The following is a 19,167-nucleotide window of genomic DNA, read 5'->3' as shown; positions in this document are numbered from 1 at the left end:
CCGTGGTACCGAGTGGGCGGCTATACCTGCGTTTCGATCTGGCTCTCCATTGCAACTTGCATCATGGATTAACAAGGGGCTAGACTGGGATCAATTGATGAAGTGCATACTCTATAGAGCCGCATCGGGAGCCTCCTTGAGAAGGACGTCAGTCTTATCAACGTGGTCCACGTAATGCTGGTTCGCCGGGTCTGCCGTGCTAGCGACGGCCTCTCCGTATGTGGGAGTTTAATCCGGAAGGACCACGGACCCTCCAAGATTTCTTCGGTACCACCCACAAAGGAATGTGGAAGATTTTTTTCAGGAAACGAAAACAGTGGCCGGACACCACTGAGGACATCGGCCTCGACCGCAACCATCCGGATACCTCGGTAAGCTCTTGACCTCCGAACAATTTTTAGCAATGTATCCCGTGATGCGATACTGATGACACTATCCTCTTCCAGGGCTAGATAAAGAAAGCGGAGCGAATTAGGTGCTCGGCCCCCCTTCCCGAAGACTCAGCAGATCCCGTATTAACCAGGATGCTGGCCCCGGCATCGTTCCAGATGCATGTGAAGGAGGACAAGACAGGGAGCGGGAGGACTGAAGGTGACCTCCACTCCAAAGATATATTAGATGTTATGTCCGGGGAGATCAAAATCCCATCGCCCAAAAGCCGAAAGTAAAGGAGAAGCCAACATTCCTTCTCCCCATGGTAAGAAAAAAGGGCTATCTCCGAAGATTGGGAGGAAAAGGCTCCTAAGCGAGGCAAGATGCCCCTGTCGGACGGCTCGGGCTAGGAGGACGACATCATCGCGCAGTCCCCCGGCGAGGGCAAGCCTAAATCGTAAGTGAACAAGGGTGTTTTAAACATGTCCCGTTCTTCTCCTGTGACCAGGGTAACATATAGAGTATATGTGTTTGTAGCTCGGCACACAGTTTTCTTCAACAATCCTCTTCCTCGGGGGATCTTCTCCCGGAATGATGGAAAGCGAGACGCCTCTGCCGGTCTCCTCACCCACTAGGGGGGACGACTTTAAGGTGTCGTCTCGGAGGGTCTCTCCTGATCAACAAGTGATGCGAGGGATGATGAAAACACTAACCGAAGGTGATACTTCGATAGCCCAGGGTCCAGGGGCCAACACTAAAGGCCCCGGACTGTCCGGCTTATAGCCAGAGAAAAATCTAGGGATGAATGAACGGAACCCTTCAAAGGGAGGCCGTGCTGCTACAGCAGCTTACGGAGATCCAGAAGCACCGGATATATTGACGAACATGCTATGACAGGCATCCGTCTCCGAGGACCATCGTACCTTGATGGGTACAATGGTTGAAAAGGTCCTGTCCACGAAAAGCGGATTGAATGAGGCCTTCACGAGCCTGCTAAGAGGCTTCGAGGTTTGTACTGTAATGCTTTCGATTTTGTTTTATTCACAAAATACTCCTGTGTATAGATTGTAGCCCCTGAGACTCTGATAGGCTTCCCAAGGGAGGCAATCAGAGGATCAAAAAGATATATCCAGGAAATAATCTGACTACTTGGAACACAGACTGTTAACTCCCCTGCTACTGCCCGATCCACAGAGGTTTCGGATCTATAGCGGAAGATTGATGAGGCGGATGATGACATCACGCTTATCAACAGGCGTCTTGATGAGGCGCAAGGTATGTTTTTGGGGCAGTCAGTATATGTATGTATGATAACATGAGCATGAAGCTAAAATTGTATACTGAGACACGCATAACTGCATATGGTGTTGCTGCGGTGGAGGCCCTTCGGGCTGAGCTTGTCCTCGCCAAGGAGCAAGCCCAGATGAGTAATTCGGCTGCCAATAAGGCAGCTGATGAGTTAAAAACTGAACAGGCTGCTCAGCACCAGTGTGAGGAGAGAATTTCTACCATGGAGCACAAGCTAGAGGAAATCACTGTCCAGTGCGAATTCCTCGAGAGGGATAACAAAGCCAAAGCGGCCGATCTCGACAAGGCCTTACTAGAGGTGAAAGAAGCACGATCTGACTCTAGAGCGGCTCAGGAAGAGATCCGGCAAGCTGGGGAGGTAGCGGTTGGTAAGCCTTTCTTATTACAAACGAAGTTCGGTGATCCAAAGTATTCCCCGCTTAATCAAATGTGGAGCTCTCCGGACACATTCTGGGACCTGCCGAAGAGCGCCTCCAATGCGGCGCAATTTTACCAAGCACAGGAAGGGTGTGCCATAGAGAAGCTTTTTTTGTCACAGTTCGGCACGCCAAAGCGTCCACTGTTACTAAATGAACAGATGGCCCAGTGGGCCGAGTTCCACCGGATATCCGGTTTTGCCATGAAGGACGTCATAGTCCGGCTGTGGCCTACTAAGCCCATTCTGAATAGTTACTTCGGTTTGGTGCAGCGGCTTGTTGAAGAGGTGCCGCGTATCGATGCCGTTAAGTGTTCAACGTGTATTGAAGGTGCACGGATGGCCTTTGCCCGTGTCAAAACATACTGGGCGAAGATGAAGGCCACCGATGTTGCAGCGAGGAGTCCCGTAAAGGGTATGGACCATCACGCACCCGAACATTATTTCGAGGACGTCTTAGAGGGTGCCCGCTTGCAGAGGGTCAGTGCTCGAAAGATATGATATTCGAATGAAATGTATTGAATTTGTAAAAGATAATATTATGATAATATTATGATGTTTGCTTAAAACCTTTTGGTTCCTCCTATGCGGCTGTTTTTGTACAATCTGAAAGTTTTCCAGTCGTCGACTTCAGCCCCCTCGTAGAAAATATGGGGGTGTTAGGAAAAGCACTTGATCACTCTTAACCCAACGTCTTGGTCCGTGAAGGAGGTGTCAATGCGGTGAGCGAGGAAATCGGACTATAGGGTGTTAACACTTTCACGTAGCAATAGGAGTTTTATGGTGAGTCTACGATATATACCCTGGTATGTACGTGGTTATCCCAATGTGGGCATGTACATGTATGACCTGAAGAAAGGTCCTTCGTGTAATACGGGGGGAATCGCGAAAGATTCTGATAAGTCGTCGAGTGGTTGACCAGCTCTCGCCGCATCATGACAGTCAGTTTTCGGCTTTCTCTACTAAGGTGTTGGACCAGATGAACCGGAAACACAATCGCAGTAGTTCTCCCTTTACTACCTTAGCCGATAGAGCGGAACGTAAGGTAGCAAGCACAGGAGTCGGGCAACCCAACTATTGACCCAAGACATGATTGGGAGCTGATGCATATAAGGCCAAACTTGCAACGCCGAAGTATGCTATAAAGCTGTTCGGACTTGTTGGCAATTTATTTTGTTCCCATATCAAGCCCCTGGTGAGTTATGTGGGGCGTGTGAAATAACACAAGGAGCAAAATGCAGTTTTTTTTAGAGAAAAGTGAATACTGGATACATATTATATTCACCAGAACTTGAATGATATGCCAATCGTTGTTATGTACTCCCCTTGTCAACTAGTATAAGAGCATTTAGATCACTAAATTAGTGATCTAAACACTTTTATATTAATTTACGGAGGGAGTATATAATAACGCCCCGACCTCGGCTATTTGACATGCCAAGGGTCGATGGCTGAGGTAGAAGGCACTTTACAGGCTAGCAAAATAGAGAGTGCGGTCTACAAAAAGTTGTTTTGGACCTCCTATCGCATGTCTGCGCCGCCTTTCCTCGATGAAGGGGCTCCTTAAAGGGAGTAGCTTTTGGATGAATGTACAAACCGGAACTCCGATAGAGTCGGTGAGATGACCAGCCTGCGAGTCACCTGTTGTAAAGGATAATGAAAAAGAAAGAGTGGTTAGAAAAGAAAAGGAGGTTATAGGAGTACTTATAGGCCCGTCCGTATTGTGCCTCTGCCGATGCCCATGGTATTTTAAGTGCATAGTTATGTATGCGTGATACAGATTTCGCGGCTGTATGAGGCGGACGGCGGAAGCCGGACTGCTAGTCCAGCTCCATGATTGGTCGGTCCTGATGAATGGAGACCGGCGGCTTAATGGCCAACAAGGTATGCGGTTTAGTAAGACCGATTTGTACTCCGGCTGGAGGGAATGTAGTATGATCCTCAGTCTGGAGGGAGTGCGTCTCATGATCCTCTGTAGGTGCGTGTGTCACGTATACCATGTTCACTATTTTTACCTCAAGGGGAAATTGCTTCTGACCCCCGGTATTTGGTTGCTGAGTCTCTTCGTCATCACTATCACTGGGCGGCCTTTTCCCCTTGTGTTTAGTGTTGAGCTTACCGGCCTGCTTGAAGACCCAACAGCTTATGTTGGTGCGATTAACTGGTTTATCGGGATCGCCATGAATCTGGCAGGGCCGATCCAATATCTTGTCTAAATTGGATGGTTCGTCTTTGTTTGCCTTGAATGGCTTTTTCCGTTGACTGGGTTAGGGGCCGCTGAATCCGGCGTTGACTATTGTGGCACGCGTTCTTACATTATCATTGCGACGTTTGTTTTTGCTGCGTCGAGGTTTGCCATTGCTGTTTCGGACTTCGGAAGTGCCCGGATCGTTGGCATTGTTGCTTCTACGAGCGAGCCAGCTGTCTTCTCCCGCGCAGAAGCGGGTCATCAGAGCGGTAAGGGCTGACATGGATTTTGGTTTTTCTTGACCGATGTGGCGGGCGAGCCACTCGTCCGGTACGCTGTGTTTGAAGGCCGCTAGGGCTTCCGCGTCCGGATAGTCGACAATTTGGTTCTTTTTAACTAAGAACCTAGTCCAGAGCTTCCTGGCTGATTCTCCAGGCTGTTGAACTATATGGCTTAAGTCATCGGCGTCTGGTGGCTGGACATATGTACCTTGGAAGTTGTCGCGGAAGGCGTCCTCCAAATCCTCCCAGCTACCAATAGAGTTTTCGGGCAGACTGTTTAACCAGTGTCGAGCTGGACCTTTGAGTTTTAACGGGAGGCATTTGATGGCATGAAGTTCATCTCTATGGGCCATGTGGATATGGAGAAGGAAATCCTTGATCCATACCACGGGATCAGTTGTTCCATCATATGATTTGATATTTACGGGTTTAAACCCTTCTGGGAATTCGTGCTCCATTACTTCGTCCGTGAAGCAAAGTGGGTGTGCGGCGCCTCTATGTTGGGCCACATTGCGATGTAGCTCCGATGGAGTCAGTCTTCGGTTTTCGGCCCGGGTGCGACTAGGCTTGTCACGTCCGAATAGATAGCTGTCATCACGTGTCGGGGCACGTCCTTGCGATCTGTAGATCGATCTGGTATATCCTTTTCTATTGTCCAGGTCCTACCGAAGGTCATATGTATGACCGCGGGCTGTTTTACTTCTGCTTTTATGATGAGGCGGGGTGCGCTGGTTTTGGCTTGAGTTGCCGCTTTATCCCGACCACGTGGTGGTCGGTCAGCCGCATTTCGCGATGATGGATGTGTTCAGGCGCCTCGTCGTCGAACTGAGGTAGCAATCTGCGCTTCGGGTAGCCTTTGGCTGGGCGCTTGAGGCCTTCTTCTTCGGCTGCTAGGACATCAGTCCATCTGTCGTTGAGCAGATCTTGGTCAGCTTCTTTTTCAGGCTCTTTGCAGTTGCTATTAGCCGGCGCTTGAAGCGCTCCTCCTCCCGAGGTTCCTTAAGCACGATAAAATCCTCGCTGCTGAGGCTCACCTCATCCTCGGAGATTGGAAGATAATTACTGTCCTCCGAGCCGTCGTTTATGACATGTTCATCAGGGCCAACTTCCCTGTTTTCCCGTTACTCCTGTTCGGAGGTTATCTCAACAGTGTCTTCGTTATCTTTGGCATCGTCCAGAATATTATTTTCCCCTGTGGCAGTATCGCCGTCTTTTCCATGACGCGACTTAGAGCGGCGCTGCTGACGCCGGCGTTTTGGTTGTATCACAGGAGGTTCGTCCTCAACTGGATCTTCTTTGTCATCGTCGTTAGTTCTTTTAGGTGTATCCACCATGTACACGCCGTAAGAAGAGGTGGCCGTCCAGCGTCTGGTAAATGGCGGGTCTTGGCCCGGCTCCTCATCGGCATCGTCGTCCATACCGTCAATGTCTTCGGAGCCGTAATCGAGCATGTCGATTAAGTCTTCGATAGTGTGTATGAAGTGGGCGGTGGGTGGGAAGCAAAATTCTCGAACTGGATACAGTTCGGCTATGAGCCCCCCGCTAAGGATAGTGCTCTTAACGAGTTTAACACGTCGCCCAAGGGCGAGTGTCGGAAGATGTCCGCGGAGCTGAATTCGAAGATCGATGACCGATCAAGCTCGGCGTACGCGGATGCACAAGGTTCGAAACCTGTAGCCGGAGACGAGTCCGTGGTTCCGGTGACATAGATGTCACTTGAAGTTAAGTCTGTGTGCGGCTCCAATGCCGCTGAGTCTATGGCTTCCGCGACGGGGTTGAGCTTCCCGTCTTCGGATGGCGCGATCTGCTCCGGATCTATGTCTAGAGCAGCTATAGGTACTATCTCCTACATATGGACCGATGACAGATTTACGTCATGTTCATCGTGGTGGCAGGGAGCGACTGCCATGGTCTCGAATCCGTCGAAGATCAAGTCTCCATGAATATCCGCGACATAGTTCAAGCTTCCAAATCTGACCTGGTGGCCAGGGGCATAGCTTTCGATCTGCTCCAGATGGCCAAGCGAGTTGGCCCGTAGTGCGAATCTGCCGAACACAAAGATCTGTCTGGGGAGGAAGACTTCCCCTTGGACAGTGTTGTTGTAGATGATTGAAGGAGCCATGATGGCTCTTGACGATGGCAATGTCTAACTCTCAATGAAAGCACCAATGTCGATGTCAAAACCGGCAGATCTCGGGTAGGGGGTCCCGAACTGTGCGTCTAGGATCGATGGTAACAGGAGACGGGGGACACAATGTTTACCCAGGTTCGGGCCCTCTCTATGGAGGTAATACCCTACTTCCTGCTTGATTGATCTGGATGAATATGAGTATTACAAGAGTTGATCTACCACGAGATCATAATGGCTAAACCCTAAAAGGCTAACCTGTCTGACTATGATTATCAGAATATATCTACGGACCTAGCCCTCCGGTTTATATAGACACCGGAGGGATCTAGGGTTACATAAGGTCAGTTACAGAGAAAGGAATCTTCATATTCAGACGCCCAGCTTGCCTTCCACGCCAAGGAGAGTCCCATCCGGACACGGGTAAAGTCTTCAGTCTTTGTATCTTCACGGCCCATCAGTCCGGCCCATGTCAAATAGGTCGGACGCCCAAGGACCCCTTAGTCCAGGACTCCCTCAGATGATCCTCAGCAAGATTGAGGGAGTCCTGTATTAGGGGGTCTCCGGACAGCTTGACTATCTCCATTGGCCGGACTATTAGACTATGAAGATGCAAGATTGAAGACTTCGTCTCGTGTCCGGATGGGACTCTGCTTGGCGTGGAAGGCAAGCTAGGCAATACGTATATGAAAATCTCCTCCTTTGTAACCGACCTTGTGTAACCCTAACCCTCTCTGGTGTCTATATAAACCGAAGGGTTTTAGTCCGTAGGACAACAATCACAACATACAATCATACCATAGGCTAGCTTCTAGGGTTTAGCCTCTCTGATCTCGTGGTAGATCTACTCTTGTACTACCCATATCATCAATATTAATCAAGCAGGACGTAGGGTTTTACCTCCATCAAGAGGGCCTGAACCTGGGTAAAACTTCGTGTCCCCTGCCTCCTGTTACCATCCGGCCTAGACGCACAGTTCGGGACCCCCTACCCGAGATCTGCTGGTTTTGACACCGACATTGGTGCTTTCATTGAGAGTTCCTCTGTGTCGTCGCCATTAGGCTTGATGGCTCCTACTATCATCGATAGCGATGCAGTCCAGGGTGAGACTTTTCTCCCCGGTCAGATCTTCATATTCGGCGGCTTTGCACTACGGGCTAATTCGCTTGGCCATCTGGAGCAGATTCAAAGCTACACCCCTGGCCGTCAGGTCAGATTTGGAAGTTTGAACTATGCGTCCGACATCCGCGGAGACTTGATCTTCGATAGATTCGAGCCACAGCCGGGCACGTCGCGATGGGTATGACCTAGCTCTGCCGCCGAACAGTACCCCAGAGGCCGCGCCCGCATCAGCTCCGACCCTTAGCTCGGAGCCAACTGCGCCAATCGAGGACGGGTGGTTAGACACCGCCTCAGGGGCTGCAGTCTTAACGGTGGTCGAGCCAAACACCAGCATAATCCTCTGTGCAGCCCGTGACTCCAAGGTGCCGGACTCTTTTTCTGACTCCGAACCATCCGCGCCCCTACCAATCGAATCCGATTGGGCGCCGGTCATGGAATTCACTGCCGCGGATATCTTTCAGCACTCGCCCTTTGGCGACATCCTGAATTCACTAAGGTCTCTCTCTTTGTCAAGAGAGCCCTGGCCGGATTATGGCCAACAGGATTGGGATGCGGACGACGAAGAAATTCGACGCCCACCCACCACCCACTTCGTAGCCACTATCGATGATTTAACCGACATGCTCGACTTCGACTCCGAGGACATCGACGGTATGGATGACGATGTAGGAGACGAACATGAATCAGCACCTATAGGGCACTGGAAAGCCACCTCGTCATATGACATATACATGGTGGATACACCCAATGAAGGCAATGGCAACGAGATAGCGGAGGATGACCCCTCCAAGAAGCAACCCAAGCGCCGACGTCAGCGGCACCGCTCTAAGTCCCGCCAAAGCAAAAGTGGTGATACCGACACAGGAGATAATAACACTCTGGATAGTGCCGAAGACAACAACAATCCCCTCCAGCAAGATTTAGAGCAGGAGGATGAAGGAGCCAGCTCTCCTGAGAGAGTGGCAGATGGAGAGGGGGAGGGTGACAATTACATGCCCCCTCCGAAGACGAGGCAAGCCTTGGCGACGATGAATTCGCCGTACCAGAGGATCCCATCGAACAAGAGCGCTTCAAGCGCTGGCTTATGGCCACGGCAAATAGCCTGAAGAAAAAGCAGCAGCAGCTTCAAGCTGATCAAGATCTGCTAGCTGACAAATGGACTGAAGTCCTCGCGGCCGAGGAATATAAACTCGAGCGCCCCTCCAAGAGTTACCCAAGGCGTAGGTTACTACCTTGACTGGAGGAAGAAGCGTATGATACGGCTGATCGGCCACCTCGTGGCCGCGATAGAGAGGCGTTCCGGCCAAAAGCTCAGCCTCCACCCCAATGCCATTCAAATAAAAAGGCATGGGGAGATATGCCAGACCTGTGAGACATATTGGAGAACAAGGCAAAGCATTCAAGATCGATCTACGGCTCAAGAGGGCGCACCACTCTGCGAGATGACAAACGCCACGCTGGATACAGTAAAAGCAAATCTGGCCAGGCCGAACACAGCGGGCAAGACCCATTCGAGCTGTGTCGTGATATAGCCCAATACAGAGGCGCTGCACACCCCTTATGCTTCACAGACGAAGTAATGGAACATCAATTCCCAAAAGGTTTTAAACCTGTAAATATTGAATCATACGACGGCACAACAGATCCCGTGGTATGGATTGAGGATTTCCTCCTCCACATCCACATGGCCCGCGGCGATGACCTACACGCCATCAAATACCTCCCACTAAAGCTCAAAGGACCGGCGCAGCATCGGCTTAACAGCTTGCCAGCGGACTCCATTAGCTGTTGGGAAGATCTGGAAGCCGCGTTCCTCGACAACTTTCAGGGCACTTATGTGCGACCACCAGACGCCGATGACTTGAGCCACATAATTCAGCAGCCAGAAGAGTCGGCCAGGCAATTCTGGACTCGGTTCCTTACAAAGAAAAATCAAATCGTTGACTGTCCGGACGCAGAGGCCTTAGCGGCTTTCAAGCATAACATCCGAGACGAGTGGCTAGCCCGACACCTTGGTCAGGAAAAACCGAAATCTATGGCAGCTCTCACGACGCTCATGACCCATTTTTGTGCGGGAGAAGACAGTTGGCTGGCTCGCAGTAATAACATATCAAAGAACCATGGTACCTCAGATACCAAGGACGACAATAGCAGGTCACGTCGCAACAAGCATAAGCCCGGCATTGACAGCGAAGATACTGAGGATACAACAGTCAATGCCGGATTCAAAGGCTCTAAACCTGGTCAGCGGAAAAAGCCATTCAAACAAAGTACGCCGAGTCCGTCCAGCTTGGACTGTATACTCGATCGCTCGTGTCAAATACACGGCACCCCAGACAAGCCAGCCAATCACACCAACAGGGATTGTTGGGTGTTCAAGCAGGCCGGCAAGTTAATTGCTGAAAACAATGGCAAGGGGCCACATAGCGATGACGAGGAGGAGCCCCGGCAGCCGCACACTTGAGGATAGAAGAGGTTTCCCCCGCAAGTGCGGACGGTGAACATGATATACGCAACCCACATCCCCAAGAGGGAGCGGAAGCGTGAGCTCAGGGACGTATATGCGTTGGAGCCAGTCGCCCCAAAGTTCAACCCTTGGTCCTCCTGTCCGATCACCTTTGATCGTAGGGACCACCCCACTAATATCCGTCATGGCGGATTTGCCGCACTGGTCCTAGACCCAATCATCGACGGATTTCACCTCACTCGAGTCCTTATGGACGGTGGCAGCAGCCTGAACCTGCTTTATCAGGACACAGTGCGCAAAATGGGTATAGACCCCTCAAGGATCAAACCCACAAAAACGACCTTTAAGGGCGTCATTCTAGGTGTAGAGGCCCATTGCACAGGCTCAATCACACTGGAAGTGGTCTTCGGATCCCCGGATAACTTCCGAAGCGAAGAGTTAATCTTCGATAAGTCCCGTTCTACAGTGGTTATCACGCGCTTCTCGGGCGAACCGCATTTGCTAGATTCAATGCGGTACCGCACTATGCATACCTCAAGCTCAAGATGCCAGGACCTCGTGGAGTTATTACAGTCAATGGAAACACAGAGCGCTCCCTCCGAATAGAGGAGCACACCGCGGCCCTCGCAGCAGAAGTGCAAAGCAGCCTCTCAAGGCAATCAACCAGTTTGGCGTTTCAAAGCCCGGGCACCTTCAAGCGTGCTCGGGGCAATCGGCAAATAGACCGCCTAGCACGATCTGAGCTCGCATAGCAATACGGCGGCCACCCCAACCCCAGCCCAATGGCGATATTCATGCAGCGCGTACATAATTACGCATTAAAAATAGCATGGGCACAGGTGGGGAGGGGGGCACAACTGCGACACGCCCCAAAACACGGCCTAAACCGCACTAGGGGCTTCCCGTTTGGTTATTTTTCTTTTTCTTTCAGGACCTTAATCTCTGGAAACACTGTCCGGCAGCAATATTGCCGAACACATGATGCAGCAACCAAGGAGGCAGACAGCTACGTTATACAACGGAATTCCCAGGTTGATTACAGATTTCATATCATTCCTCAGCTCGCCCCTGGAAGGGACATAGTCCTACTCTTTGCTTATCACACTATCTGTATCACTCCGCTTTAACGCAATTTTTCAATAAACAATGCATGACATTACGACTATTATTGCATTCTTGTTATATATATCTATGTGTTCATTAATGACGCCTTGCAACCGTACACTCTGGTACGGCCAATACACCAGGGGCTTACGTACCCCACCATGCGGTGTGAAAAGTCCGAACACTTTCACAAGTGCGGCACCCTGAACTTATACCATTATATGCATCAGCTCAGAATCTTGTCTTTGGTCAAATGTTGGGTTTTCCCGGCTCCTATGTTTTGGCACCTTACGTTCCGCTCTATCGGCTAAGGTAGTGCTAGGAGAACTACTGCGATTGTGCCCCGGTTCTGCCGGGCTGAGCACCTCAGTAGAGAAAGCTAAAACTAACTGTCATGATAAGGCGAGAGACTGGTCGCTCTTCGGCGAGGTTTTTCGAGTCCCTAAAGACTTATGCCGCTTAGGGCGAGGGCCCGGCCCTGTCCGGCTTACAGGTGTGTATCGCGCCCCGAATCGGTCTTCCGAATACTAGGGGCTTCGCCGAAATTTAAAATTATAGAATTCTATGGCTAAGTGAGAGTGATAAAGCATTATTAGTCTGGTTGCCTTTTTCGTTGTGCTGAGCACCTCCCTCGAAGGACCCAAACATGGGAACAAGAGTGCTCAGGTTTATCCCGAACACCCCAGCACTCGTGGCATGGGGGCAGAAGCCGAGGACTAGCCATCTCTCAGATTGGATAAACAGCCAAACAGAAGGTAATATTTTAAATTCCAACAAGCGTTGCATAGCGCATATGAAACAAGTTTTCATACATACAGGATAAAACGAGCAAGTCTCATTCAAATATTACATCTTTCGAACACTCATCCGCGATAAGACGGGCACCCGGCAGAACACCCTCGTAGTACATCTCGGGGTGGCGGTGCTCCTTGCCCTCAGGCGGCCCCTCCCTGATCAGCTTCACGGCGTCTAGCTTGACCCACTTCATTTTTACATGGGCGAAAGACCGGCGTGCACCTTCAATGCAGATGGATCACTTGACGACCTCCAGCCGTGGGTAGGCATCCACAAGCCGCCTCACCAGGCCGAAGAAGCTGTTCGGAAGGGCGTCTCCAGGCCACAGCCGGACTATAAAGCCCTTCATGTCCTGATCGGCTGCCTTATGTAGCTCAACCATCTTCTTCAGCTGGTCGCTCATCGGCACCAGATGTTCGGCCTCAGCATACTGAGACCAGAACAGCTTCTCCGTCGAGCTTCCGTCCTCGGCCTGGTAAAATTGTGCGGCATCGGACACACTGTGGGGCAAATCTGCGAATGCTCCTGAAGAGCTCCGGATTCGGGTAAGTAATCGGTAATTTACTTTTACATGCTTGCTTTGCATATAGAAAGCCTTACCCGCCGCTATCTTCTTCATCGCGTCGATCTCCTGAAGGGCCTTCTGGGCCTCGGCCTTGGCACTCTTTGCGCTCTCACGGGCTGCAGCAAGCTCAGACTCTCGCGTCTTCAAGTCAAGCTCCCACGCCTCGTGCTTCGTCACGAGAGCCTGGAGCTCTTGCTGCACCTCGCCCACCCGAGCCTCGTGCTTTTCTCGCTCGGTGCACTCCTTGGCCGCTGTATCTTCGGCCTTGGTCAGCGCTTGCTTCAGGGTCGCCACCTCAGTCGTGGCCCCTGGCAAACATACAATGATCCTGTCATTTTGCAATTGCGTCTTTTTTTATATACATATCTATAGAAGGGGTATTACTTACCCTTGTTCTCCTCGAGCTGCCTCTTGGCAAGGCCGAGCTCCTTCTTGGACCCATCGAGGTCCTGCTTCAGTACGGTGACCTCCGCAGTTAGTGCGGCGGACGCCAGTAGCGAAGCCTGCATATGCATATTGACATACTTATATTAGACTCCTGCGATATTATTTGATCCTCTGTTCGGCTTTTCTTTGTGAACACCGAACAAAGCATCAGGGGCTACTGTCTATGCGGTAATATTTCTACTACATTTTAAAACACTTACCTCGAAGCCTGTTAGAAGGCTGGCACAGGCTTCAGTCAATCCGCTCTTGGCGAACTGAACCTTCTGGATCACCACACTCATGATGGTGCGGTGCTCCTCGTCGATGGAAGCGCTGCGAAGCGCTTCCAGCAGGTTGTCCGGCGCCTCTGGATGGACAGAGGTCACCGGCACAGGCGTTTTGCCTCTCTTGGAAGGAGGCCGCCTGCCCGAGCCCGTAACCGCTGGAGGGTCCGGCGCGGTGTTCGGCTAAGGGCCGAACTTGGAGCTCTCGGGGGCCCCGTCCCCTCGGCTCCCGGAGTCCGGAAGGCCGCCTTGAGGTGCCTCCGGGACTATCTCCCCTCGATTCGGAGTCTTGAGACAACACCTCGGCGTCGTCAGCAGGATGAGGGGAGGTGGCGGTCGGGACTGGATCGCTATCCATGTCCGACGAGCCCAGGGAGCCGTCCGATGATACCTCAATGTTGGCTCGTGGCAGCCTTCGTAATTATGTTCGGTGATTAGGGAAAGCAGTGCGACCAAGGAATCTTATGGGTTACTTTGGTATCCGAATACTTACGATCTCCCCTGGGGCTTGGCCCTGGGCAACCACTCGTCTTCGCCTTCGTCGGCGGCGGTGGAGCTGTCCGGAAGTAGAGTCCTTCCCTTCTTGGACCCTTCGGCCCCCCCAGTTGGGGCGGCCTTCCTTTTTCTGTCTCCCCCAGTCGGTGGGGGAGCATCTTCTTCTTCCTCTTCCTCGTCTTTGGGGGAAGAGTGCGCCACAGAGTCATCGGACGGTGAGTCCGACGACGCCTGGCGTCGGGAACTCTTTCGAGCTCCCTTGGCCTTCTTGGTCTTCTCCGGCACCTTATAAGGGGCCGGAGTCAACATCTTCGCCAGAAGAGCGTCTGCAGGGCCTTCGGGCAAAGGAGCCGGACAGTCGATCTGTCCGGCCATCTTCTGCCAGTCCTGTCAAAGGTACGGGAGTTTAGATCCCGCATAGAGTCAATCTATATAAAAAATAAGTATCATGTGAAAGGTAAAGCAGCTTACCGCACTGGCTTGGCGCTTCGCGCTGAATCCGCAATCCTCGGTAATATGGGGAGGGACCTCGGCACTTTTGAACAGCACCCTCCAGGCGTCTTCATGAGTCATGTTGAAGAGCCTGTTCAGAGTCTGGTGCTGTGCCGGATTGAACTCCCACAGGGTAAACTCCCGTTGTTGGCACGGGAGTATCCGGGGGATGAGCATAACCTGGACTATGTTGACAAGCTTGAGTTTCTTGTCCACCATGTTTTGAATACATGTTTGGAGTCCGGTCAGCTCTTTCGAATTACCCCAGGACAGGCCCTTCTCTTTCTAGGAGGTGAGCCGCATGGGGAAGCCAGATCGAAACTCGGGGCCGCTACCCATGCGGGATCGCGCGGCTCGGTGATATAGAACCACCCCGATTGCCACCCCTTTATGGTTTCCAGAAAGGAGCCCTTGAGCCATGTTATGTTGGGCATCTTGCCCACCATGGCACCTCCGCACTCCGCCTGGCGGCCACCCACCACCTTCGGCTTGACATTGAAGATTTTCAGCCATAAGCCGAAGTGGGGCTTGATGCGGAGGAAGGCCTCGCACACGACGATAAACGCCGAGATGTTGAGGATGAAGTTCGGGGCCAGATCGTGGAAATCCAGGCGTAATAAAACATGAGCCCCGGACGAAGGGATGGAGAGGGAATCCCAGTCCGCGAAGGAAATGGGTGAGGAATACCACCCTCTCGTGGGGCCTGGGGGTGGGGATGAGCTTCCCCTCATCTGGGAGCCGGTGCGATGTCGTCGGGCAGGTATCCGGCTCTCCTCAGTTTCTTGATGTCTCCCTCTGTGACGGAGGAGACCATCCACTTGCCTCCCGCTCCGGACATGGTAGGAGAAGGTTGAGGTGGAAGTGTGGACTTGGGCGCTGGAGCTCGAGTGTGCGAAAACGGATGAGCAAAGGAGGAAGAAGGCATGGATAGAAAGGTGAATCCTTATCCCTTTATATGGGCGGACGAAACTAAGCGTACCCACTTGCCTGGTAAAACTTGCTTATCCCCCAAGCGCCGCAATTGATGATGCGGTTGGGTTACCCACGCCCATATTGATGAGAATCCCGTAATAAGGGGACACGATCTCTGCTTTGACAAGACGTGTCGAAAAACTGCCTCGCGTTATGTGTGGGGCTGGTTAAAAGAAACGGTTCAAATAATCACCGGGCCATGACATAACGTCGTGCTGCCAAAACAAGCCAGCAGATTAGATCTACGAAAATAGTATTCTCTCTACGGTGGAATGTGGAACTTATTTTGCAGGGTTGGACACTATCCTCGTATTCAAATTCTTCTGCGGTGTATTCAGAGAAGGAACCCGCCTTGCAATGCCGAAGACAATACTGCACGCCGGACTCATCGTCATTGAAGCCTGGTTCAGGGGCTACTGAGGGAGTCCTGGGTTAGGGGGTCTCCGGACAGCCGGACTATCTCCATTGGCCGGACTGTTAGACTATGAAGATGCAAGATTGAAGACTTCGTCTCGTGTCCGGATGGGACTCTGCTTGGCGTGGAAGGCAAGCTAGGCAATACGTATATGGATATCTCCTCCTTTGTAACCAACCTTTTGTAACCCTAACCCTCTCTGGTGTCTATATAAACCGAAGGGTTTTAGTCTGTAGGACAACAATCACAACATACAATCATACCATAGGCTAGCTTCTAGGGTTTAGCCTCTCTAATCTCGTGGTAGATCTACTCTTGTACTACCCATATCATCAATATTAATCAAGCAGGACATAGGGTTTTACCTCCATTAAGAGGGCCCGAACCTGGGTAAAACTTCGTGTCCCCTGCCTCCTGTTACCATCCGGCCTAGACGCACATTTCGGGACCCCCTACCTGAGATCCACCGGTTTTGACACCGACAAAGATCCGTGCCAAAGATACCCACGAGACCCCTGGCAAGACCCTTGCCGGGGACGACCACGATACCACGGCAAGACCCTTGCCGGGGCCCCGGCAAGACTCTTGCCGGAAACATCCGCGGGGCCGCAGCCAGGCCCACATCTGCCAAGACTCCACCGTCGTTCCCATGCAGCTGCCAGCCACCAGCTTGGCAGGCACCTGCGTGGCGATGTGCGGCCTCTAGGCCGACTCGGCAAGAGCCTATGTGGTAGCATGCAGATCTTTGTGGAGACTGCCACCGCAGCAACTCAGCAGCCAGCCAGCGTGGCGCTACAGGCCTCGTCAATTCACACGCGCGTCAAAGCCAGGCGAGGCGGCGACAGCTGGGACTAGCTTCCATGCCATCCCCGATAAAGCAAGAAGGGCATGTCGACAGCGCATTAAATGTGTTTGTCCTATGGTGCCAGGAGATAGACTCGACTACTGTTTAGCTTTCCACCTCCTGTGTGCCACTGTGGCAGCCACTTTGACAATAAAAGGAGGCCCGCGGCGTACTGAGAGGGGATTCGGATTTTTTGGACCCTGCACGACTTGTAGCTCGTCCGAGAACACCAGATAAATAGAAACCAGCGGGACTAGGGTATTACGCATCACTTGCGGCCCGAACCTGGATAATCACATCGCATTAATCTCTCAATCCCGCTCTTTCCACAGCCCCGCGCCCGCCAACCGTAGCAAAACGGGATTCGTCGTGATCCCACAGGTGTCGTTTCCCCCGACATCTCCACATAAACAAACTTCTTCTCATCAATAGTGGTGGGAGCAAACTCAACAAAATAACTATCATGAGATTGAAAATTAAAATCATGATAACAAGTTTCATGGTTATCATTATTCTTTGTAGCATACATGTCATCACCATAATCATCATATATAGGAACTTTGTTATCATAGTTAACTGAAGCCTCATCCTAAATGGTGGATTCATCACTAAATAAAGCCACGACCTCTCCAAATCCACATTCATCATTGTAATCATCATAAATAGGAGGCATGCTACCATTATAACAAATTTGCACATCAAAACTTGGGGGAAATAAAAATATCATCTTCATCAAACATAGCATCCCCAAGCTTATGGTTTTGCATATCGTTAGCATCATGGATATTCAAAGTGTTCATACCAACAACATTGCAATCATGCTCATCATTCAAATATTTTGTCAAACATTTTATAGAATTCTTCTTCTATCAATTGAGCACAATTTTCCTTTCCACCATTTTCATGAAAGACATTATAAAGATGAATAATATGATGCAACCTCAATTCCATATTTTTGTAGTTTTCTTCTATAAACCAAACTAGTGATAAAACAAGAAACTAAAAGATTCAATTTCAAGATCTAAAGATATACCTTCAAGCACTCACCTCCCTGGCAACGGCGCCAGAAAAGAGCTTGATGTCTACTACTCAACTTTATTCTTCTAGACACGTGTTGGGACTCCAAGCGCAGAGTTTTGTAGGACAGTAGCAATTTTCTCTCAAGTGGATGACCTAAGGTTTATCAATCCGTGGGAGGCATAGGATGAAGATGGTCTCTCTCAAACAACCCTGCAACCAAATAATAAAAACTCTCTTCTGTCCCCAACACACCAAATACAAAGGTAATTTGTATAGGTGCACTAGTTCGGCAAAGAGATGATGATACAAGTGTAGTAATGATAGTAGATATTGATTTTTGTGATAGTGAAAACAAAAAACAGAAAGGTAGCATGTAACAAAAGTGAGCACAAATGGTATTCCAATGCTTGAAAATGAGGCCTAGGCTCCGTACTTTCGCTAGTGCAATATCTCATCAATGCTAATCTAATTGGATCATATAACCATCCCTCAAAGTGCGATGAAGAATCACTCCAAAGTTCCTATCTAGTGGAGAACATAAGAAGAAACTGTTTGTAGCTATTCTTTCCGATCGATCTATCCAAGAGTTTGCACTAAAATAACACACTACTGCAGGATGCTGCTAACGTGACACTACGATCAAAGACCCTTCGAGAAACTATGTGCGATGCAATAATCGCAAACGGTGATGTATGAAAACCGTCAGAAATGTGTAAAACGTTTGCAATGACGGATGCATCAAACACGGTTCAGGTTTTAGTTGCGTCTGCGATGAAGGGCATACGGTTCAGTTCAATTAACTGTTTGCGATGAGGAGGAACAGAAGAAACGGGCAGCCAGATGAAGGCGTGTGTGATACACAGCATACGGTTCACTCGAATGAACTGTTTGTGATTAGGCAACACAAATTAGAAACGGTCAGCCAGATCAAGGTGTGTGCGATATACGGCATGCGGTTCACTCGGATGAACAGTTTGCGTTGAGACATGAGAACAGAAATGATTCAACTTAACAAGATGTGTGTGATATGCGGCAAATAGGTATGTAATCAGAAATATGTGTGAAGACCGATAATAACACAGACGGCTGCTGCTAATAAGACGTGTGTGTTGTGCGATGGGATTGCATACAGAACAACAACATATATATATATAGACACACACACACACTTTTATAAGGACATGCTTGCATAACCAAATTAAACATCCACTTACATAGGTGGCTACTACAACCATGGCATTTGCACACACCAAAGTAAACTATTACATGCAAAATTACATAGGTGGCTACTACACACATGACATTTCCGCACACACCAAAAAAGTAAACTATATATTACATGCATGATTAACTAGCATAAACGATCATTTGAACATCATCTACTTCTTGTGACGCTTACTCTACTTGTGGCTCGATCCCGGCTCGTCGATTTGGGTAACGAGGCACTTCCTCATGTCAACGATCCGCATGTGCA

This window comes from Triticum urartu, chromosome 4 (assembly GCF_003073215.2).
Source record: "Triticum urartu cultivar G1812 chromosome 4, Tu2.1, whole genome shotgun sequence".
Lineage (NCBI taxonomy): Eukaryota > Viridiplantae > Streptophyta > Magnoliopsida > Poales > Poaceae > Triticum > Triticum urartu.
The sequence above is the reverse complement of the archived record's forward strand: the minus strand, read 5'-3'. Positions refer to the sequence as shown.